The sequence below is a fragment of the Phaseolus vulgaris genome, chromosome 2 (assembly GCF_051622355.1).
Source record: "Phaseolus vulgaris cultivar YP4 chromosome 2, ASM5162235v1, whole genome shotgun sequence".
Taxonomy (NCBI): Eukaryota; Viridiplantae; Streptophyta; class Magnoliopsida; order Fabales; family Fabaceae; genus Phaseolus; species Phaseolus vulgaris.
In genome coordinates, this window is record NC_143499.1 from 9,815,821 (window position 1) to 9,839,659 (window position 23,839).

Sequence of the window (23,839 nt, forward strand, 5' to 3'; positions counted from 1 at the left end):
ACTGAGAATGTGTGCTTTCATAAAGTTGGTTTTCTTGGACAAGATAATAGAACTTATAAAAATAATAGAAAAATGTGTACTCACTGTGGTAGAAATGGTCATATGGTTGACACTTGTTACAAAAAGCATGGATACCCTTTTGGGTACATATTCTATAATGGTAAAACTGGTTAAGTTAATAATGTTGTTACTACTGATGAAGTTGTTTATGAGCATTCTAAAAAGACACAGGAAAATAGAGATTTTCACCTCACTAGACAACAATATCAAGTGTTGTCCGAACTGTTCAGGCAACATTCCTGCAACAATCCAGCAAATCCAGCTCATGTGAACCAGGTGGGATCTTTCACTGTTGATTTCACACACAAAGCAACAAACCAATCTCCCATTGGTAACATTTATGCTTTCAATAGTATAAAGAAAACTAAAAATTACTAGATTTAATATTCAAGGGCAACAGATCATGGTTGAACCTCTTTATCTGCTTTTAATACGTATAAAAGTATAACACCTGTTAAAATTAGTTTACCAAATGGTCAAAATGTTTTTTCTAAAATTTCTGACACTATTGTCTTTAATCACAAATTCTACCTTACTGATGTTCTGTATATCCCCCAATTTTCTTTTAATTTGATTTCTACCTCTAGATTGTGTTCCAATCTTAACTGTAGTTTAATTTTTTTCATCCATAAATTGTGTGATACAGGACAATCAAACCAAAGAGATGATTGGTTCAATTGATACTAGATCTAGATTGTATATTTTTCAACATTATGCTTTTAAAAATACTGTTGCACATCATATTGTTCCTGCTTTACATTGTACTGTTAAGGACATAAAATTGTGGCATCATAGAATGGGACATCTTTCAAATGAAAGATTAATGGTTTTGAACACTCAATACCCTTATATTTCTGCTAAGAAGTTTGATGTTTGTGATACTTGTCATCTTGCCAAACAGAAAAAGCTTCCTTTTACTTTAAGTAGTTCTTATTCTTCAAAATCTTTTGAGTTGATTCACATGGATATTTGGGGTCCGTGTTTTGTTATTTCTACAAGGTTTCCATTATTTTTTAACTATTATGGATGATTTCTCTCACTTTACATAGACCATTTTTTTTTGCACAATAAATCTGAAGTCCATAATCATATAGTCAGTTTTGTGCTTATATTGAAAACCACTTTAAAAACTACTATTCAAACTATTAGAACTGATAACGGTGCTTAATTTGCTATGAAAGATTTTTTTCTTTACTAAAAGTATAGTTCATCAAACCTCTTGTGTTGAAACCCTTAAACAAAATGCACTGTAAAACCCAAACATCAACATCTTTTAAATATGACTCGTGCTTACTTTTCCAAACTCATTTACCTTATTTGTTTTGGAACTTTGTTGTACAACATGCAACTTTCTTAATTAACTGTACTCCTACTCCTCTTTTACAAAATTCTTCTCCTTATGAAAAATTAAATGACAATATATGTGATCTTTTAAATTTACGTGTTTTAGGGTGTTTATGGTACTCTAATACTCTTACTTCACATAGAAAGAAATTAGTTGCGCGTTCTGTTCATGGTATTTTCCTTGGTTTCCAGCATCATACCAAAGGTTATATTTTTCTCAATCTTAAAAATCATAAAATTGAGGTTTCAAGACATGTTATTTTTCATGAAATTAATTTTCCATATCAATTGACTACTGATGTTCAAAAGAATCCAAATAATTTGTCTTTACCTCTTCCTCCCAATTATGATTCAAAATGTGATCTATCTTTTTCCTCTACACCTTATATTGTTAAAACTACTGCAACCACCACTGTCAAAAATGTTGTTAATCCCCCCCTTCATGTTCAACAAGATCAAGGAGATCTCCAACTTATTTAGAAGATTTTCAAATTGATTTGCCTATTGTGCACCATGTGAGTTCTCACTATCCCCTTAGCAATTATGTTTCATACCATACTTTATCACCTAGTTTTAAGCATATGATTCTTTCTATTTCATACCATACTATATCACCTAGTTTATTACATAAAATTTTAAAAACATAACATATTTATTAAGCCTTTTACTAAATATAATTAAGATTTAACTTATTCTAATATTATTTTATATATTTTAATAAGCTTATACATTCATTTATATATATATACAAATATATATATATATATATATATATAAACTCATACTAGTCACTGAATAAATATATCTATGCATGACTTAAATTTTTTTTATTAATGATAAACAACTAAGAAGCTTAATGTTTATTATCTATATCTCTATACCTATATATAAAGGAGATTTCCCTCTTTATTTTTTATATATAAAAAGCTTTCATGTTAGGCATCACTATGCTACTTGAAATCTCAACTAGGCTGGCACCTCAAGTAACAACAATCATTTGCTATCACATGGAAAAAGTATTATTAAAAAAAAGAAAAAAAAAGAAAAAACAAAAATATGGGGGGACTAGACCAAAACCCATATGTTAACAAAAACAATACATAGGTAAACTATACCTATTAATAAAGAATTCTAAGAACAAACTAGATGGAAGCCTATTATACCAATGAAAGGATTCTCTATGAATAAATCCTAAATTAGCCAACTTATCAGCACACGCATTTCCTTCACGAAAAATATGAGTAACCTTAAACCTGATTTTGATAGACAATATCAAGTCATTGTAGTTTGGTTTCTTTCCTCCATTTCCCCCTCTATCCTCACCAACATTGTTGGTCTCTCTTCCTCTCACCAAATTTTGTCCAATCTTTAGACACATTATGCATCCAAGACTCATTCTCGTGTCCATAAATTGTGAATTCTATTACGAACTTCTAAAATAGATCGTTCAATCTCATCCTATCTCCAAGACATCAAGAAATTCGTAGATTCCTTGGTTGTTGTTGGATCACCTATCATCATTTAAGAACACACTGAAATATTCCTTGATGGCTTATCTGAAGAATACGATGCCTTCATTACCTTTGTAACATCTCGAACTAATCCCTATATGGTAGAAGAAGTCTAGGCTCTCCTTTTGACTAAAGAAGAGTGTTGACAAAAATATTGCAATAACGATGTTCTTTATCAAGCTCATGCTACTTCTTTTACTTGCACCAAGTTTTCTCCAAACACTCAACGAAATACTCACGGTTATTCGTCTTCTTCCAACTTCACTACTTCCAACAAGATTTAGTGTCAAATTTGTTGGAAAACTAGTCATTATGCTTCTGATTATTGGCATAGGTATGATCATCATGTTGTATCTCAAATTTATCCTAACAACTCATAGTTTGCTCCTCCTTTAAGTGACAATGTTGAACCCTCCATTCTCGATTCTCCTCCTTCTACCCATGAATCTCTATGGTATCCTGACAATGGTGCATCACATCACTTTACGCATGATGCCTCTCAATGCAAAAACTCCTTACACTGGATCTAAAACCGTCAAAATAGGTAATGATTTTGGATTATATATCAAACATATTGGTTATGTAGATTTCATTATTCCCAATAATTGTTACATATTTTCTCTGAATAAATTATTACATGTTCCTCACATCAATAAAAATGTTCTTAGTGTCTCTCGATTTGCCCATGATAATGTTGTTTTCTTTGAATTTCATCCTCACCATTATCTTGTCAAAAGGCATGACACAAAGTATATGCTTCTTCAAAGAACGCTTAGGAATGATTTATATGTTTTCTTAGATTTTGTTCCTTACTCTCAATCATTTGTTAATGTTACTATTGTTTTGCCTACAAATGATACTTATACTCTCTGGCATGCATGTTTTGGTTATGCTAATGACAGTATTATCCATTGTATTATAAAGCACTGTCAAATTTATTTTTCTGCAAAATAGGATTTTTGTGATTCATGCATTATTGGCAAAGCTCATTAGTTAGCCTTCTCTGATTCCCACACAGTTTACACTGCACCCCTACAACTAGTTTATTTAGATATTTAGGGATCATCTCCCACTGCATCTTCTAATGGATCATACTACCACATTGTCTTTCTTGATGCTTTCACGAAATAAACTTGGTTTTATCTTTTACAACGTAAATCTCAAGTTGCAACAATTTTTAAATCTTTCAAAATCTTTGTTGAAAAACAAATCAGTTTTCAACTTAAAGTTATTCAAACAGATAATGCAAAAGAATTTTTATACATTAAGTGATGGCAAATTCATGAAGCTCTTCTTAGAATCATGTGAAAGATGGTGCGGAAGCCATTGATGTGTATGTGCAAGATCCTCCTAAGAGCTATGGTGATCTTGAAGGTGCATGGTGTGTATGGAAGTTGGGAGGTTCGACCAGCCCAAGTGAGAGGTGAGGGATGTGAAGAATAGAGCCTAGAATCTAGGTAGGAGCAAAGGTTGGCACAATACAGGCAGCATAACTTTACTCACAATAATCTTGAAAAATACAAGAGATGGCCTTCCCTTTTATAGGCTAATGGGCCGTGAAAACTAAGCTAATTACACATGAAATGGAACCAAAATGAAATGCAAATGACAAGGCACATGGCACATGGCCGGTCATGTGTGCTAAGGTTCTAGAAAGTGCATAAATCTAGGGTAAATCACATATAAGACAAATTTGTGCTTTCTAACACTACACTAATTACTTAGCCACCCCTAATGGGCCTCCATGTAACATATACAAGGCCTTTTCATCCCAAACCGTAGCTTGACCCATGTGAACGTGAATGTGCTTGGTCCTAGACGGTCTAGGCTTCCTCCTAGACGCTCCTTATGTAGCTGCTCCTCATCATGGGCTAGACGCTCTCCTTTTGAAGTCTAGACGCTCCTCATCATGGGCTAGACGCTCCTCACATGGTTCTAGACGGTCTAGACTTGGAGCTTGGCTTTTCATAGTGTGGTGAGCTTGGGCCTCTTCCATCATCCCCTCCCTCTTGAAAAGGATTTGTCCTCAAATCCAATGCTTTTGCTTCTTAGGGGGATAGGTGGCTGGATGGTGTCCATCATCTCCTCCTTCAGAAGATCTATCCTCAGATTCGCAGACTTGATCTCGGATAGCAGCCTCTTGCTTCATCAAGGTGTGTCCTCCCGGATCAAATGTCAATCTATAGAAGTCTTGAAACAAAGCAAAGGAAATAGTGTGAGCATTTGGAGAAAAATGAATTGTGTGAAGTTGCCATTTTTGCTTTTCTTTTGTTGTTGGCAACTTCTCACAATGTTTCCTTTTTTATGGTTGTATGTGTTCGCTAATCCTCTTATGTTTTCTAGAATTTCCAATAGTAGTTACTTGTCCCTTAGGCATAATTCCTTTAGGAGATGGTAACAACTTTAAAAGGGCAAGAGGACTGTGTTCACATACAACTTCAAATGGAGAATTATGAGTAATCTTGTGGACTACTCCATTGTATGCATGCTTAAAAGGAAAATGATTCTTATCCCAAGAATTGTGAGTGTTCCTCATGATTTCGTGAAGCATAGAAGGTAGAGCTATAGTTTCAAATTTTGGAGCTCTATCCATTATTTTTGAAAATAAATCATGGAGGCTTGTCACGTTTCTTAGGAAAAGTTTATCCACATTCATGAAGAATGAATCAAGGCCTTTTGTTGTCCTAGGAAGCTCTAATATGAAATGTGTGTCTTCCCAAGGATCTTTTACAAAAGGTGAAAGAGTATAGAGTTCTTGAGACTTTGCTTTAGGTGTAGTTTGAAAACAAGAGTTATACCTAAAGTAATGTCTTTGAACCTCTTTTCTCATGGGTGACAAAATGATCCTGCCTGTTGACCAGAACGCGAGAGCCTTGCCTCGTCAAAGGTAGCTTCCACTGGATCGGCTTTGCACCGTGTTAGCTTCCGTCCTTCACCTTGATTCACCTCAAGAACCTGCAAAAGACAGAATGGCGCCGCTGCGGCCGATCGCGCTCCGACGCTCAAGTCAGCGACTGAACCACCAAAATACTAAGAGGAAAACTAAGAACTTCAGGAACCGTGCAATGTTCTCTCTCAGCGTACTCAAGTTCTCGCAAGCGTAAAAGAAGTATTCTAAAACGCGCGTACCTCAGAAGTTCGTTAGAATCCCTTATATACCTGTGCACTTTCTCTCTCCTGACAATTACACATTTGGACACGTGGCTCGCATCCAGCTGTACACGTGTCACCATCTGAAGCATCCTCTGCTTGAGCGTCACTTCTTACTCTTCAGGCTGTTCGACTAAGTTACCCATGCAGGAAGTAACTCGGTGTATAGCTGCCTTGGATCGCGATCTCTTCTGTGTGGCGAGTATGGGTGTCATCATACACACCTTCCCTGTGGTCTCGCCAGCCGCCATTATGATCTGCTTCACTTACTTCACCGTGCATGTTCGGGTAAACTGTTCCCTGACCTCAACCTCTGGCCAGCTAGGGAATGGCCATCTGACAACTTTATCCTTCGCTTCGAAAGCCTGGACCAAGCTTTCCTGATCTTTCGGCGATGTCCTCCTTTCGGCGATCTCTGATCGCCTTATCGCCTGGGTTCACATCCGGCGACTACGACACAAACTTGGTGACCGCCGGTTTAGGTATGCTAGAGGTCGGGGCACGCCAACTTAACGACTGGCACCTACACGAGCCCCCCGACTTCCTTCCCTTCTGCCAGCCAGGTGTCCCGTTCAACACACCTATATTATAGCTTGTTGCCACGTCATCACTTCCGACTACCTGGGCGGTACACAAGCCCCCAGTCTTAAGCGAAGGCTTGTCCAGCGAAAAGACTAAGAGGTCACATCACTGCCGATCTACGTGGCGCTGGCACGGAATTCCAAACGTTCGTACCCTCTGCTTTTCTGACGCTCCACCAAACCCCTTTTTCCAATCGCTCGACACGTGGCTTCATCAACGGTCATCTTCAGCTGTCGTTTGCGCTTCCAAAAACGTTTGAAAAACCCTTAAACCCTTTCATTTCCACTGTTTCATCATCTCTCTGCATTCTCAAACACTCTGAGTTTTCTCTGCGAACCCACGACGCTCCTCAACTCTCTTAATCTCCAACTCCCTTCAACGCTCATCTGATCATCGAAAGGTACCTCATTTACTTCTTCTGTTAATATTTGCTGCATTTTAACCAATTCGCATCATCCATTATCTGTCTGGTGCATACGTTGTGGGTTGTTTTCTCCTTTTCTTCCCTCTCGTAACTTAGGGCTTCGTCTTCCATTGCATTCGTCCCAACGAACTCTCGTTCGTTCGCTTTCCTTTCTTCGTCCTCAATCGAGTCGTTCTTCGTAACCTTTGTTCATCCTTTTTTCTTTTTCCTTGGTAGTTCCTGCGATGGCTCATACAAAGTCCACCGCGAACCCCCCTTCTTCCCAGGCTGAGAGGCCCGCAACTTCTCACGCCAACCCTGCTCAGGCAACTCCGCCAGTCGCTGGAGGTGCCTCCCTACCTCCAAAAGACTACAAAAAACTTTACCCTTGGGCTACCTCAGCTTTGTTGAAAGAAACTTCTTCCATAAACACGGAGTTGGGCGTTCACCGACTGAGGAAAGGGGACCAATCCGAGCTCTCATTCCATAAGGAACATGACAGCAAAATGGCCGTGCTGCCTTGCCACCCGGATGAGCCGATCTGTGCTGACGATAAAGTGAACAACGGCGAGCTGTTCTGCTTCCTCTACGCGACGTTCTTCAAGAAGGTGAAGCTCCGACTTCCCTTCACTCGCTTCGAGAGGGAGCTATTAACCGAGCTCGATATCGCCCCCGCCTAGCTTCATCCCAACAGCTGGGCATTTGTAAGGGCGTTCCAAATCATGTGCGCACACCTGGGATTGCCAGCTTCGGTTGACGTTTTCCTCTTCCTCTTTGAAGCTAAGAATCCAGGAGACCGCCTCTGGATTAGCCTGAACGGGATTTCTGGGAGGTCAATCCTCTCCATCTTTCAGCAATCTTACAAGGATTGGAAAGGAAAATTCGTGAAGGTGTGCGCCAACGACCAAGATCCTTCCCTGCTCGACGGCTTCCCCTTGTATTGGGTACACAAGGGGAACAAAGACGCCAAAGAGAGCTTTATGAGGCCCAGAAGTCCCGACAACATGGGCGAGCTAGACAAAGATCTATGCCTTTTCTGGAAGAAAGTAGCAGCCGCCAACATCACCTTTCCCACCTCCTCAATAATCTCCTTCGAGTTCACTGAGGGCCAACTCGAAGCTCATATAGGTTAGCCTTTACCTCGACACTTAGGTTTTCGTTTTGTGTTGGGACTGATTTCGCATCTCTATTATCTACCATCGGGCGTCCTGCTTGTTGCGTACTGGACTTGGTTTTTAGCTGAACTGAGGGCGCTCGCCCGAACTCATAAGTTGGCGACGGGTTCCCAAACCGTGCCCAACTCGGTGGTGGAGATCGCCGTTGCCCAGGGCAGATCGCCTCCTCAAGGTTCAGCTCCTCCAGAGACACTGCCCAACACACTCCTCCAGAGGCCTTGTTACCAAAGGAAAAAGGGTGGCACCTTCTTCACCACCCGCTCTCCCAACACCAACACCGCCCTCTCCCCCAGCTCCAACACCGCCAGTCCAAGCAACACCTTTGGCGGTCGCGCTCCCTGTGGTTGAAGGCAGCGAGCCCAACTTCATAGAGAACCCTCCAAGCGCCTCCACGCCGTTCGTATCTGCTGGAGAGGGTCCTCCTTCAACAACCTCTATTTCTGGGGCCGCACAAGGTGGGGATGAAGGTGCTCACAACTCGCCGATACTTATAACCGAGTCCCCCACTTCACCACCACGCCAGGAAGCCCCCCTCGCTCTACCAACTCAAGAGGGTGGTGGTGAAAGTCAGCACCAGGCTCCTTCAGCACCTCCACCAACAGCAACTGCAAGCCTTCCCCCCTTGGTCAAAGAAGTCTGGGGGCCCTTCACAGCTAAACTAAAGATGATGGCAGAGGACCTCCCCTCAATCATAACAAAGGTTGTGAAGAGCTCGAACAGGAAGCTTCAGGATGAGATCTCAACGCTCCAGGAGGAGAATCGCCTGATAAGGATTGAGGCAGAAAAACTGTCTTGCAATCTGATGATGGCAGAAATCGATCACTCAAGGGTGGAGGACGCTATGAGTGCTGAGCTGAGGGTTGCACGCAAGGAGGCCTCCGATCTGCGCCAGAAACTGCACCTCCTAGCTCAAGAGAAAATCGAGCTGAAGAGTAAGCTGGTTCCCTACAGGCTCAAGGTGGCCAACTTGGAGGCATCAATGAAAGCGGATGCAGCCAAGGAAGAGAACCTTGAAAAAAGGTCGGTTGATCGGGAGGTTCTCCTTGGAAAGGTTGAGAAGGAGAGGGACGACGCCATGGATAAGCTCGCCAAGGCTCGAGAGGAAAACAAAAGAACTGCTGCGGAGCTGGCCCAGGCGTGGGACGAAGGCAAGAAGGTTGCTGAAGACCTTGCTCAAACTCGTGGGGAAACTGAAGAACTGAAGAAACGAGCTGACGAGCTGAAGCAACAAACCGAGGAGCTCAAGCAACAAACCGAAGAGCTCGAGCAAAGCTCCGCCCAAGTCCTTGCCGCCAGGTTCAACGCCACCCTGGAGCAAGTCGCTTGCCAGTACCCCGAGCTCGACCTCTCCATGGTATCAATATGCAACGAAGTGGTGGATGGGAAGATCGTGCCTTCTGAAGATTAATCGCTTCCCTCCTTCACTTATTTCCTGAGATTTAGCACCTATTTCTTTTTGCACGATCTTTACTTGTAATTTTCTTTCCTTTGTATTCGAACTGGTACAACTTTTATTCTAACTTCTTCCGCCTTTGCACCTTGTCTCTCTGTTTACTTCGCTTTTCTTTTTAACCTTCATCTGCTTTTCTCCCTTGCTGAATGGTTGATCAACTTACCTTGTAGAAATCGCTTTAAACAAATTAACTTAGCGATTCCTCGGGCTCAACCGTTTACTCAATGCTTCAAGCTCGAGCAAACTATCAATCTTATATCCACTCATCAATTGTTAACTCAAAGTGAAAACTCGAGCAACTTATTATTCTTCAAACGATGATATTTAATATAACTTGCAAACTTAAGACAATTAGCTACTTACTAGGCAGCAGGTTCCAACTCAAACTGGTATTTCAATACAGTTTACCTGATCTGCCTGGCAAGGTTTGCCCTTACTCCTGTCATCGCCCGGACTTCTTCTGATCGCCATAGGGTCCTGGCGATGTAAGCTTCCTTTTGCCTTCATAACTTGGCTATTGTTCCCTCATCTGGGGGTAGAGGCGCCTTTCAGATCCTTCTCTACCTCCCTGAGTTTCAGAACAATAAGCCGGATAGCGAGGTGTTCTCTTTGAACCTACCTTAGCCATCCTTTAAACTTCTTCCACCCTTTACACCATACCTAAACTCGTTCAAGACGGGAAGGATTTTATCTTGCCTGAACTCGCTCGACGACGAGAAGGTCTTTATCCTGCCTGAACTCGCTCGACGGCGAGAAGGTCTTTATCTAGTGCCTCTACTTTGCCCAGGGATTACATCTCCTCTTCCCTGGATGCACTGAGGACTTTTAATCTGTTCACGCCTGCACTCGCACAAAGTCGAGGAGGACTTTTATCTCTTTCTCGCCTCGGGACGCGCGAGGGCGTTGAGGTGTCTTTTAATCATTGTTGGTGCCTCCGATCGCCGAAAGACGATGAGGACTTTAAAACTTTAACTGTGCCGCCGATCGCCGAAAGGTGATGGGGACTTTAAAACTTTAACTGTGCCGCCAATTGCCGAAAAACGATGGGGACTTAAAAACTTTAACTGTGCCGCCAATCGCTAAAAAACGATGGGGACTTAAAAACTTTAACTGAGAGCATGCACTTTTTCTACAAGCTTTCAACACAAACATGCATGCAAACTCAAAAACTTTAAGCTTGAAAACTCTTCTTTTATTGGATGGCCTCATTAAAAACCCTCCTTAGGGAAAAAAGAGTGCCCCCTTTCAACTGTTTTAACAGAAAGCTTGCAAATCTTTTCATGTTCGTTTCTACTTACAAAGCTTTAACTGTAATATAACTTGAGGTGTGTGGCATTCCAAGTGCGAGGAATCGCCCCTCCTTCCAATGTCTTTAGGCGGTAGGCGCCGTTCCCGAGCGCCTCGGTTATTGTGAACGGTCTTGTCCACTTAAGCGATAACTTGTTTTCCATCTCGTACTGGTGGGCCTTCCTCATCACCAGGTCACCCTCTTTAAACTGCCTTGGCATCACCTTCGAGTTGTATCTTCGTTCGATCCTCCTTTTCACTGCCTCGGCTTTTACTCTCGCCTCCGCCCTAACCTCATCCAGCAAATCCAGATTCAACCTTCTTTCTTCATTCGAGTCTTCCGCTACAAAGTTCTGGAATCTCGGCAAGCTCTCCTGGATTTCCACTGGAATCATTGCATCACATCCATAGACCAAGCTAAACGAGGTCTCATGGGTTCCTGACTGCTCGGTGGTGTGGTACGCCCAGACTATGGGGGGTACCTCCTCAGCCCACGATCCATTGGCTTTCTCTAGCCTTCTCTTCAAGCCTCTTAGCAACACCCGATTGGCGGACTCTACTTGGCCGTTCGTCTGAGGGTGCTCGACGGATGCAAATACCTGCTGAATTCCCACCTCTTCGCACAGCTTCTTCAGCAGGTGACTCGCAAACTGAGTCCCGTTGTCTGACACCAGGCACTTAGCCACACCAAACCGGCACAAGATGTTCTTCCATACAAAGCTCTCGATCTTGTGTGCGGTGATCTCGGCTACTAGTTCTGCTTCGATCCACTTGGTGAAATATTTAATCGCCACCACCAAGTACTTCATCTGCCTGATCGCCAATGGGAAAGGTCCCAGGATGTCAATTCCCCACGTATGAAACGGCCAAGAGCTGTAAATTGACTTTAACTCTTCTGGAGGCGCTTTGTGCCAATCGGCGTGCTGCTGACATTGCTTGCAACACTGTGCATACTTCTTGCAGTCCTCCCTCATTGTTGGCCAGTAGTAACCTGCACGGAGGGTTCTTACAGCTAGAGCTCGACCCCCGACGTGACTTCCACATATCCCTTCATGGAGCTCGGCCATAATTCTTGTACATTTTTCTCCGTGCACACATTCCAGGAGTGGGTGTGTGAACCCAAACCTATACAACTCGCCATCAATCATTGTGAACTTGCTGGAGTTCTTCTTTATCTTCCTAGCCTCCGTCGGATCCAGCGAGAGGAGGCCATCTGTCAGGCATCGTTGGTACTCTGTTATCCACGTGTCTGGCTCATGCGTAGCGCAGACCTGCGTCATGTTCACCCTCTCCCCCCGACATGCTCTTATTCTCGGCGATCTCAAGGTCTCCTGAGTCAAAGACCTGTGACTCCTCGCCGCTTTCTCCGTCGACTTGCTTATCTGAAGAACCAGGTGGTCTGCCACAAATGCTCTAAGCGTCTTCAGAGTTTCTTGGATCACCGTCCTCTGCCTACCCCCCTTGCCCGAACTGGCGAGCTTAGCTAGCAAGTCTGCTCGGGCATTCTTTTCTCTAGGCACATGCACCACTTCAAACGAGACAAAGGAACCCTTCAACTCCTGCACATACTCCAAGTAAGCCGCCATTGGTGGATCCTTGGCCTGGAACTCGCCTATTACTTGTCCCGTGACTAATAACGAGTCACTCTTAGCCATCAGCACCCTAGCTCCCATCTCCTTGGCCAGCAAGATTCCGGCGATCAGCGCCTCGTACTTTGCTTGATTGTTGCTGGCTTTGAAGGCAAACCTCAGGGACTGTTCTATCAGCACGCCGTTGGGCACTTCCAGAATGACTCCAGCACCGCTACCCTGCTGGTTCGACGATCCGTCCACCGAGAGCACCCAACGAAAATCATCCCCTTCAACTCGCGCTGCTTCTGACGAGAGTTCGACCACAAAATCGGCGAAAATTTGTCCCTTGATCGGACCTCGGGGCTCATACTTGATGTCGAACTCCGACAGCTCCACCGCCTCACCATCCTCCCAGCTACATCAGGCTTCTTCAGAACTTTCTGGATGGGCAAGTCGGTCATCACCAGTACTGTAAAACTGTGAAAATAGTGGCGCAACCTCCTCGCCGAAAATACCACAGCCAGTGCAGCTTTCTCCAAGGCCTGATACCTCACCACCGGGCCTTGCAACACCTTGCTGACGAAATAAATAGGCTTCTGAACCTGGTCTTGGTCTTGGGCGAGCACCGCACTCACCGCCCTCTCAGTCACAGCAAAATACAACCTGAGAGGGGTTCCTGCCAGGGGTTTGCACAAAACCGGCGAGCTTGCCAGGTACTCTTTAAGCCTGACGAAGGCCTCTTCGCACTTTTTCATCCAGGCAAACTTATTGTTTCGCCTTAAACACTGGAAGTACGGATGGCCTTTCTCTCCGCTAGCTGATACGAAACGAGACAGGGCGGCCATCCGACCTGTAAGTTACTGCACCTCCTTCACAGTAGTCGGGCTCCTCATCGCCAAAATGGCAGCACACTTATCAGGATTTGCCTCTATTCCTCTTTCAATTAAGAGGAATCCCAAGAACTTCCCTGCCTCCACGCCAAAAATGCACTTCTCGGGGTTCAGCTTTAACCTGAACTTGGCGATTGTGGTGAACAACTCCTCCAGGTCCGCAACGTGCTTGCTCTTTTCCGGCGAGGTCACGACCATATCATCCACGTACGCTTGCACATTCCTTCCTAGCATTGGTGCAAGTACTCTATCCATCAATCTTTGGTACGTGGCGCCCGCGTTCTTCAGCCCAAAGGGCATCACCTTGTAGCAGTAGCACGATCTCTCGGTCATGAAGGCGGTCTTCTCTTCATCCATGGGATGCATCTTTATCTGGTTTTACCCCGAGAAGGCGTCCAGGAAACTCAGCAACTTACACCCTGCAGCGCTGTCGACCAGGGCGTCTATGCTTGGCAAAGGATACGAGTCCTTTGGGCAAGCCTTGTTCAGGTCAGTGAAGTCGACGCACATGCGCCACTTCCCATTGCTTTTCTTTACCAGCACGACATTGGCCAACCACTCAGGGTACTGGACTTTTCTGATATGGCCTGCGGCGAGGAGCTTCTGTGTTTCATCCCTGATCGCCTGCCTCCTCTCCTCGTTAAACTTCCTTCTTCTCTGCCGCACCGGTTTGACCTGGTTGTCCATTGCTAGGTGATGGCACAAGAAGTCGGGGTCGATTCCCGGCATGTCTGAAGCAGACCATGCAAAAGCATCCAAATGCCGCTCTATCACCTTGGCGATCTGGTCTTGGAGTTCGGCCTCCAAAGATCTTCCCAGCTTGAAGACCTTTCCCCCGATCTCCCTTTCGAGCCACTCCTCGACGGGTTTGGGTCTGGTTTCCCTGGCGATCACCGCCCTGGCGATTCCCAGTTCCCTCACTTCCTCTTGGCGGTTCCTCGCCTCTTCTTTCCCATCGGCATTCTCCCCCCTTACTTCAGCATCTATCATGACGACATCACTGCCGGCGGTCGCCTCCACCGCCGTCGACCTGGGCTTCACACCGGGAGGCGGGGTGGTCGTGATGTAACTTACTGACCTCTTATTCTTCAAGCTATTCTCATAGCACTTCTTTGCTTCCTTCTGGTCAGATTTGATGTTGATCACCACCCCCTCCATAGACGGCAACTTCACCTTCATGTGCCTGGTCGAGGGCACGGCTCCTATTCTGTTGAGTGTTGGTCTTCCCAACAGAATGTTATATGCCGAGGGAGCATTCACGACGAGGTACTTGATTTTCTCCGTCCTCGAGCCCGCCTCATCCGTGAATGTAGTTCTTAACTCGATGTACCCCCTGACCTCCACCTAATCGCCAGCAAACCCATACAGCTGGTCAAGGGGTAGTTGCAGTTGCGTGAAAGTCGGCCAGGACATCACATCTGCCGAGCTTCCTTGGTCCACCAGTACCATGTGGGCCTTCCTTCCCGCTGTGACAAGCGAGATAACTATGGGATCGTTGTCATGAGGCACAACGTCCCTGAGATCTTCTCTTGTGAACGTAATGTCCACATCTGGCAAGTGGTCCTCGAACATGTCTACCGTCATCACAGACCTTGCATATTTCTTCCTCTGTGATGCGGTGCATCCACCACCCGAGAAACCTCCAGCGATGGTGTGGATCTCTCCATGAGTGGGCATCTCATGCTGCTGAGCCTCACCACCCGCCAGCTGGGAGCTCGACGCGCCCCCCGTCCTCCTATCCAACAGGTAATCATTCAAGAAACCGCTCTTGACCAGGTCGTCGAGCTGGTATCCCAGTGCCAAACATGAATCAACGGTGTGACCAAAATTCTGGTGGAACTCGCACCAGGCGTCTGGTTTTGGTCCTAACACCTTGTCGCCCACTTTCTCAAGTGCCTTGAGCCTGGCTGCTATGTTGGGGATGGCGATCAGATCCGCCAACCCCATGACAAACTTATGCTTTGGCGGGTGATTGTACTTCCTGGGGCGCCCTGGGCCCCTTCCCTTGTTTTTCCTTGGATCATAAGGATGGCGAGTTCTTTGATCCCTCTTGGCCGCCACTGTCTCCAGCACCCTCTGTGGCTGGATCCTGGTCTGGGCACGTGGCCTAGCAGGGGCCACGCTCCCTCTCTTCTCGGCGACTTCACTTTCGTCGGCGATGTGGGCCACCGCAAGTCGCCTAACCTCAGCAAACGTGGCGGGGTGAGCCCTAATCAGCGCCTCACAGAAAGGTTCAGGCAGCACGCCCTTTTTGAAGGCGTATACCAGCATCTCCTCGTCTTTCGCAGGCGAGCGGACCATCTGTGCTCCAAAACGATTCAGATAGTCCCTGAGGGACTCTCCCTGGTATTGCCTTATGTCGAACAGGTCGTAAGACACCCTAGGTGGCGCCTTGTTCACAATGTACTGCTCGACGAAAAGCTTCGAAAACTGCTGGAAATTGGTTATGTAACCTGTAGGCAAGCTCACAAACCATTCCAGCGCTGTTCCCTGGAGCGTGCTCACAAACATTTTGCAATATACAGCATCCGAGCCTCCTGACAGCATCATCTACGTGTGAAACGTGGTGAGATGGGCCTCAGGGTCCTCCACGCCAGTGAAAGTAGCCTTCAGAGGTACCACGCTCGCAGGGATAGGCGTGTCTGTGATCGCCTGAGCAAATGGCATAGGGAAAACGCAAGGTGGCAACGATGGTGCGACCTCTTCAGCGACCGGGCGTACTCTCAGCTCCTAAAGAGCTTGGCGCAACTCCTCAGTCACTTTGCTGAGCTCTTCAATCCTGGCCTGAGAGACGACTAGGTCCTCATGCATCTTTGTCTGCTCTATGCGCGAGGCCTCCACATTCGCCTGCAGCGCACGCATGATCTCCATCATTTGCGCCATGGTCATGGCGCCTTCAGCAGCAACTGGCACAACTGGACTTGAACGGTTGCTTCTCATCTTTCTCATGAAAACTCAGCAAACCAAAATTCGATGAACAAAACCTCCTCCAGCAACGATCGATCCAGCAAAAAACCGGTTAGAAATCCTCAAACTCCCTAAAACCTCCGCAAACGCAACTGCAACAGCACGCCGATAGATTCAGACGTCGAAACCTTCACAGAAACTCGCAACTTCACCACAAAACCACCGCTTCTCCAGCAAGCCCCCGATTCCCTAACCAGAAACGCAATCGAACGGAAAACACACCGAACAACAGATTGAAAACCGCGCGAACAGCAAGAAACTCCAAGAAAACCGATCGAAGCTTTGAACGAACGGTGGAAAACCTCACACTACCGATCAAAACCCCAAACAAACGGTAGAAACCTCGAACTCACCGAACAAAACTCGAACGAACGGTGGAAAACACGAATTCACCAAACAAAAGCTTGAATGAACGGCGGAAAACACGAATTCACCGAACAAAAGCTTGAATGAACGGCGGAAAATGGTTGCACCAGCGCACAACCACACAGAAACTGCAGAAACTCCAAGAACTCACGCTGTGGATGGGGACAGGTTTTACACAGTCCCACGGTGGGCGCCTGATGATCCTGCCTGTTGACCAGAACGCGAGAGCCTTGCCTCGTCAAAGGTAGCTTCCACTGGATCGGCTTTGCACCGTGTTAGCTTCCGTCCTTCACCTTTATTCACCTCAAGAACCTGCAAAAGACAGAACGGCGCCGCTGCGGCTGATCACGCTCCGACACTCAAGTCAGCGACTGAACCACCAAAATACTAAGAGGAAAACTAAGAACTTCAGGAACCGTGCAATGTTCTCTCTCAGCGTACTCAAGTTCTCGCAAGCGTAAAAGAAGTATTCTAAAACGCACGTACCTCAGAAGTTCGTTAGAATCCCTTATATACCTGTGCACTTTCTCTCTCCTGACAGTTACACATCTGGACACGTGGCTCGCATCCAGCTGTACACGTGTCACCATCTGGAGCATCCTCTGCTTGAGCGTCACTTCTTACTCTTCAGGCTGTTTGACTAAGTTACCCATGCAGGAAGTAACTCGGTGTATAGCTGCATTGGAGTGCGATCTCTTCTGTGTGGCGAGTACGGGTGTCATCATACACACCTTCCCTGTGGTCTCGCCGGCCGCCATTATGATCTGCTTCACTTACTTCACCGTGCATGTTCGGGTAAACTGTTCCCTGACCTCAACCTCTGGCCAGCTAGGGAATGGCCATCTGACAACTTCATCCTTCGCTTCGAAAGCCTGGAAAAAGCTTTCCTGATCTTTCGGCAATGTCCTCCTCTCGGCGATCTCCGATCGCCTTATCGCCTGGGTTCACATCCGGCGACTACGACACAAACTTGGTGACCGCCGTTTTAGGTATGCTAGAGGTCGGGGCACGCCAACTTAACGACTGGCGACTACACGAGCCCCCCGACTTCCTTCCCTTCTGCCAGCCAGGTGTCCCGTTCAACACGCCTATATTATAGTTTGCTGCCACGTCATCACTTCCGACTACCTGGGCGGTACAGTTTTCCTCTTAAAAGCTCTACAGTTTCATCAACTCTCATTTGTCCCATGAGTTCTCCTTCTTGTAGACTTTTTCTCTTATGTGTAAAGAGAGTCTCGTTGGTACAACCATTGTTTATGAAAATTTGTACATTTTGCAATGGTTGTCTCAATAAGACATGGCAAGTTGTCCTAGGCACTACTTCATATGAAAATTGGTAGGTGCTTATAGATGACTTGTCATTCTTTTGGGGATATCTTAACACATTTAAGAAATAGTCTCGATCTATGCAAGCTTCTTTTAAAGACTCTTCTTTTGTGCTCGTGCTTGCAAGTGTTCCTTTACAATAGGTAAGGCTAGGTTGTTCAACAAGAAGCATGTTTGCAAGGGTATTTTCAATGTGCTTGACTTGTTGCATGACCTTGTGGGAAGGAACACTCTTCTCCCACGCCTTTTGTTTTCCCAAAGTTTTCTCTTTTTCTATTTTCTCTTCATCCCTTTTGTGTTTCATTTGTATTTGGTCTTTTACCACTTGGGAATGTGGTAAAGGGCTAAGTACAAACTTTTTGTGCTTGTGGATGAAAGAAATCTCGTTAGTGAGACCATCATGCAAGGTTTTCTTGTCAAATTGCCATGGTCTCCCTAATAAGATGTGGCAAGCTTCCATAGGTACTACATCACATAAAACATTGTCTTTGTAGTTACCTATAGAAAACTTGATTTCCACTTGTTTGTCTACACGTAGTTCTCCATCCTCATTGATCCATTGTAAATTGTAAGGTTTTGGATGAGGAACTACTTGTAGATTTAGTTTCTCAATCAATCTAGTGCTACAGCAATTGCAGCATGATCCACCATCCACAATAAGAGAGCATATATTTTCTAAAACATTGCATCTAGTATGAAAAATGTTCTCTCGTTGTGTCTCGATGGATGCACTAGGTTGATTGTGGAGGATTCTTTGAATCATCAATAAGTCCCCCTCCAAAGGATTTATCCTCTCTCCTTCCCCCTTTTCTTGTGTACTAGGTTCATCCTCACCACTTGTGTACTCATCTTTTCCCTTTAAGAACAAAACCCTTTGGTTTAGACATTGCGCTTGCACATGCCCTCTTCCAAAACATTTAAAACACATGGTGTCCCTAGCACGGATGTATGGGGTGGAGGCATCTTTCACTAAGGGTTTGGTAGTTTCTTTGGGTTCGTCTCTAGGTGTACTACCCTCCCTTTTAAAGTCTTTCTTGGGATAAGAGTTGGAGTAAGAACCCACCCTTTGACTTTAAGTTTTGCGCAAATTTTGTTGTTCAACTTTAATGCAAAGTTGAACCAGATCATTCAAGTCTTGGTAGGGTAGAAGTTCTACTTTATCCCTTATCTCAAGGTTGAGCCCACTTAGAAACCTAGATATGGTGGTGGTTTCTTCCTCTCTAATGGATGCTCTCATCATGTAGAGCTTCATTTTCTACCTATACTCTTCCACACTCATGTTCTTTTGTTGGAGTCTTTGGAGCTTGTCCATCAACTCCCTATGGTAGTAGGAAGGTATGTGGCGACGTCTTAGGGCTCCCCTAAGGTCATTCCAATATTCTATGGGAGGCTCCCGATGAAGACGTCGGTCTCTCTCTAGAGAGGTCCACCAATACATGGCATTGCTTTGGAAACTAAGGGTTGCTAAGGGTACCTTCCTCTCTTCACTCACCATATGGCAAGCAAAGAGTTGCTCTACTTTCATCTCCCAATCTCGGTAGGCCTCTACATCTTCCTTACCATAGAAATGGGGTAGGTCTACCCTTACTTCCCTTGGGCTCTCTTGCTCCCTTTGCCTAGTTCTTCTAGGGGGTGGTTGGTAATAGTCATTGATTCTAAGGCTTCCCTCCCCTAGAGACTCATTACTTTTAGAATGGGATGCACGAGTATGAGATTTTTTTTATTCTTGTGATTTCTCTTCTTGTGCTTTAGTCAACTCATTGATTTTAGCCTCATTCTCCAATTGTCTAAAAGAAATCATTTGCACAGCTTGTGAAACTTCTTTCAAAAGAGTTTTAATAGATTTTACTTCACTTTCAATAGACTTTGGAGAGTGAGGAGAAGAAGACATGGCTAAAGCTTTGTGTATACAAAGTGTTTTACCTTGAGCAAATTTAGGAAAGTCAAAGAAGGTACTTTTCCAGGTAAGGGAGGTGAGTCACAGAGGACTACTTAAGTACCAAGCCTTTTCCTTAGCCAAAAACTATCCCTCAATGTCTTCACACAAAGCTTTCTCTTAGTAAACCACTTAGAACACAATTAAGTTGAGAAAACAAATGCAAGAAAACTATGCAAGCTAACTAATTAACAAAACTAGACGGTTTAACAAAGCTTAAACAAGGCAACCACACATGCAAAGCGTCACTAATTAAGCAAGTAATGCAATTAAAAACAATTAACAATTGCTAATTAAAAACTCTACATTAGTCGGCCCTAGGTGAGGCTTCTTGGACACTTGGAGCCCTTGAAGACACACTCACCGTCTAATAACGTAATTAAGAAGTAATTAACACAAACTAAGTTGCCAAGAAATTAAGAAAAACTCCCTTTGTTGATCCTCCTTTTGCTATTGGCACTTCCTTTGTTGTCTTTGCTTGTTGGCCCTCCAAGTGTTTGTGGTGTTTTGAGAAAAGTTTGAATCTGCCTTGTCTTTGTTTCCCCTTAGAATGAAGGTCTTAATTCTCCAATTCCCGCACCTATCAATAAGACTAGACCTTACCCAAGTCAAGTTTTCATTCAATTAAGCACCAAAGGAGAATAAATTCCAGCACCAAATTTAGAGGTCAAAGAATAAAAGCAAGAAACAAATTAATTGAAGAAAACAGTACCACACAAATGGAGTTAGATTGTGACAACTAGAAAGAGGTCCAAGAATTTTAGTCAAGCAAATAAAAGTACTCAAATAAAGGTAGGCACACAAAAGAATCCTAAGAATAGCACTAGAATTAGATTACAAAATAAAAAACAGCACCACTGGAAAATTGTTGTGGGCCAGAAACGTGTTTTTCCCCAATTTATGCTGAGCTGTGCTTTTTAGATTTGATTCTGAAATTTGATATGCAAGATACTCAAGATCTTAGCTAAAATATGGCGTTGGAATCACTCAAAACACATGAACCATTTTTTTTAATAAATTTTTCAATTTCAGTGTTCAGTTACGCCAGCTGTAGCGCCTCAGATTTGCACACTGATTTTAAAATATTTATCATTTTTTTTCTGTTGACTCTTTTGAGCTAATTATTTTTTTTTCTTTTCTGTAACACTCTAATCTTGCATATTCCAGAGAATCAAAATTTTCCTATGAGTGAAAATATTTTTCTGGAACAAAACAGCCAGCACAGAGAATGTGAAACAAGGGATTCTAGAAAAACTGGAAAAAATAGTAAGATACCAAAATTTAAACACAATGGAATTGAGAAAAGGAATTTGTGTAAGATCTAAACACAAATAGCAACTCAAACTAAAATTAAAAAGGCACCAAAAGATCAAATGAACAGCAGATTCAAATCAAAAGTATATACCCAAAATCAAGAAACAATCAAGCCAATCAAAGGACTACTATGAATTGATGACATTGTGGATGAACATGACTTGACAAAATATATATGGATTCAGAAATTAAAGACTCAAAGAGCATAATATGAACCAAATTAAAAGTGCAATAAAGACTCAAAAACCTAAAAGAAAACAACAACTCAAAGGTGTATGGAATCCTATCACAATTTGCACAAGAATTGTTCAAGATCAATTGAACAAAGTGCACCGGTTGGATCTTCCAAATAGCACACCAAAACAAATTAAAATGTAAAAAACAGCAAGACAATTATAGAAACAAGATGAACAACATGAAATAAAGAAGAACTAAAAATGAAAAGACCAAGAACAACTCATCTTTGAAGAACCTATGCTCATGATACTAAATGATGGCAAATTCATGAAGCTCTTCTTAGAATCATGTGAAAGATGGTGCGGAAGCCATGGATGTGCATGTGCAAGATCCTCCTAAGAGCTATGGTGATCTTGAAGGTGCATGGTGTGTATGGAAGTTGGGAGGTTCGGCCAGCCTAATTGAGAGGTGAGGGATGTGATGATTAGAGCCTAGAATCTAGGTAGGAGCAAAGCTTGGCACAATATGGGCATCATAACTTTACTCACAATAATCTTGAAAAATACAAGAGATGACCTTCCCTTTTATAGGCTAATGGGCCGTGAAAACTAAGCTAATTACACATGAAATGGAACCAAAATGAAATGCAAATGACAAGGCACATGGCACATGGCCGGTCATGTGTGCTAAGGTTCTAGAAAGTGCACAAATCTAGGGTAAATCACATATAAGACAAATTTGTGCTTTCTAACACTACACTAATTACTTAGCCACCCCTAATGGGCCTCCATGTAACATATACAAGGCCTTCTCATCCCAAACCGTAGCTTGACCCATGTGAACGTGAATGTGCTTGGTCCTAGACGGTCTAGGCTTCCTCCTAGACGCTCCTTATGTAGCCGCTCCTCATCATGGGCTAAACGCTCTCCTTTTGAAGTCTAGACGCTCCTCGTCATGGGCTAGACGCTCCTTACATGGTTCTAGACGGTCTAGACTTGGAGCTTGGCTTTTCATAGTGTGGTGAGCTTGGACCTCTTCCATCATTAAGTCATATCTTGGTGAACATGGCATCAATCACCATTTAATTTTTCCTTACACCCATGAGCAAAATGGGTCAATTGAGTGAAAGCATCACCACATTACCGAGGTTGGTTTGACTCTCCTGGCTCATGCATCTCTCCCTATTAAATATTGGGGTGAAGCTTTCACTAATATCGTGACCATCATTAATATTGCACTATCACCAATTATTAAATTTGATAATCCTTATCATTTGCTTTTCAAACAACACCCTAATTACTCTTTTTAAAAATGTTTGGATGTGCATGTTATCCTTTAATAAGACCGTTTCATAAGAATAAATTAAATTTCCGTTCTTCTTTTTGCTCATTTCTTGGATTCAAACCTCAATACAAAGGGTATATGTGTCCTAACATAAGTAAGAAATATATTACATGACATATTTTTTCAATGAATCTAGTTTTCCATATTCACAATGCTTCAACTCACCTGATACTACTAACTCCTTATCTTTTTCTCCACCCTTATTAATTATTTTGGATATTTCTTCATCTGCATCTCCATCATCATCAACTCTCATCCATCTCATCCCTAGGTTGCAGTTTCCCCCACTAAATCATTCTTGGGGAATGTGTTCCCCGAAGTTTTTTTAAACCTCAGGCAATGTCTTTCAAAACCCCAAAAATACTTGGGTTTAAGAAGCTTCATCAAATACCATGGGTTTGAAAACCTCACTTAAATATCATGGGTTTAAAAACCTCTGTAAAATACTATGGGTTTAAGAATCTCCGTTAAATACCATGAGTTTCAAAATTTCCGTAAAATGACTTGCCTTTTGAAATAACCTGCAAACCCATTTTCCACCTTCTCTAACAATCCTCCTGACTTCTCTCTTCCACCGTAGATACACTACTTGTAAGAAAGTATGGCTTTAAACTAGAGAGAAGGGGGGGTGAATGGTTTAAAGAGGATTTTCGCAAACTTTTAAGTCTAGAATGAAATTACTTCGAGAAAAACTTGATTAAAAAATCAATTTGCAAAAACACAAAGCAAATTAGCACAACACCAGAAAAACAATCGGTTGTTTATACCAGTTCACAAATACAAACTGAAATTGAAGAGTTTAAGGATAGAAAGATTGAACACAGAGGTTTATACTGGTTCACTCTTAACCAAGAGCTACATCCAGTCTTCCCAGAAACCACTGGGAATCCACTAAGTAATCAACCCTAGATTACTTACAACACCACCAAAGAAGTGACCTTGATCCCCTCAAGACACACACTTCCTTTGGCTCAGCACAAACA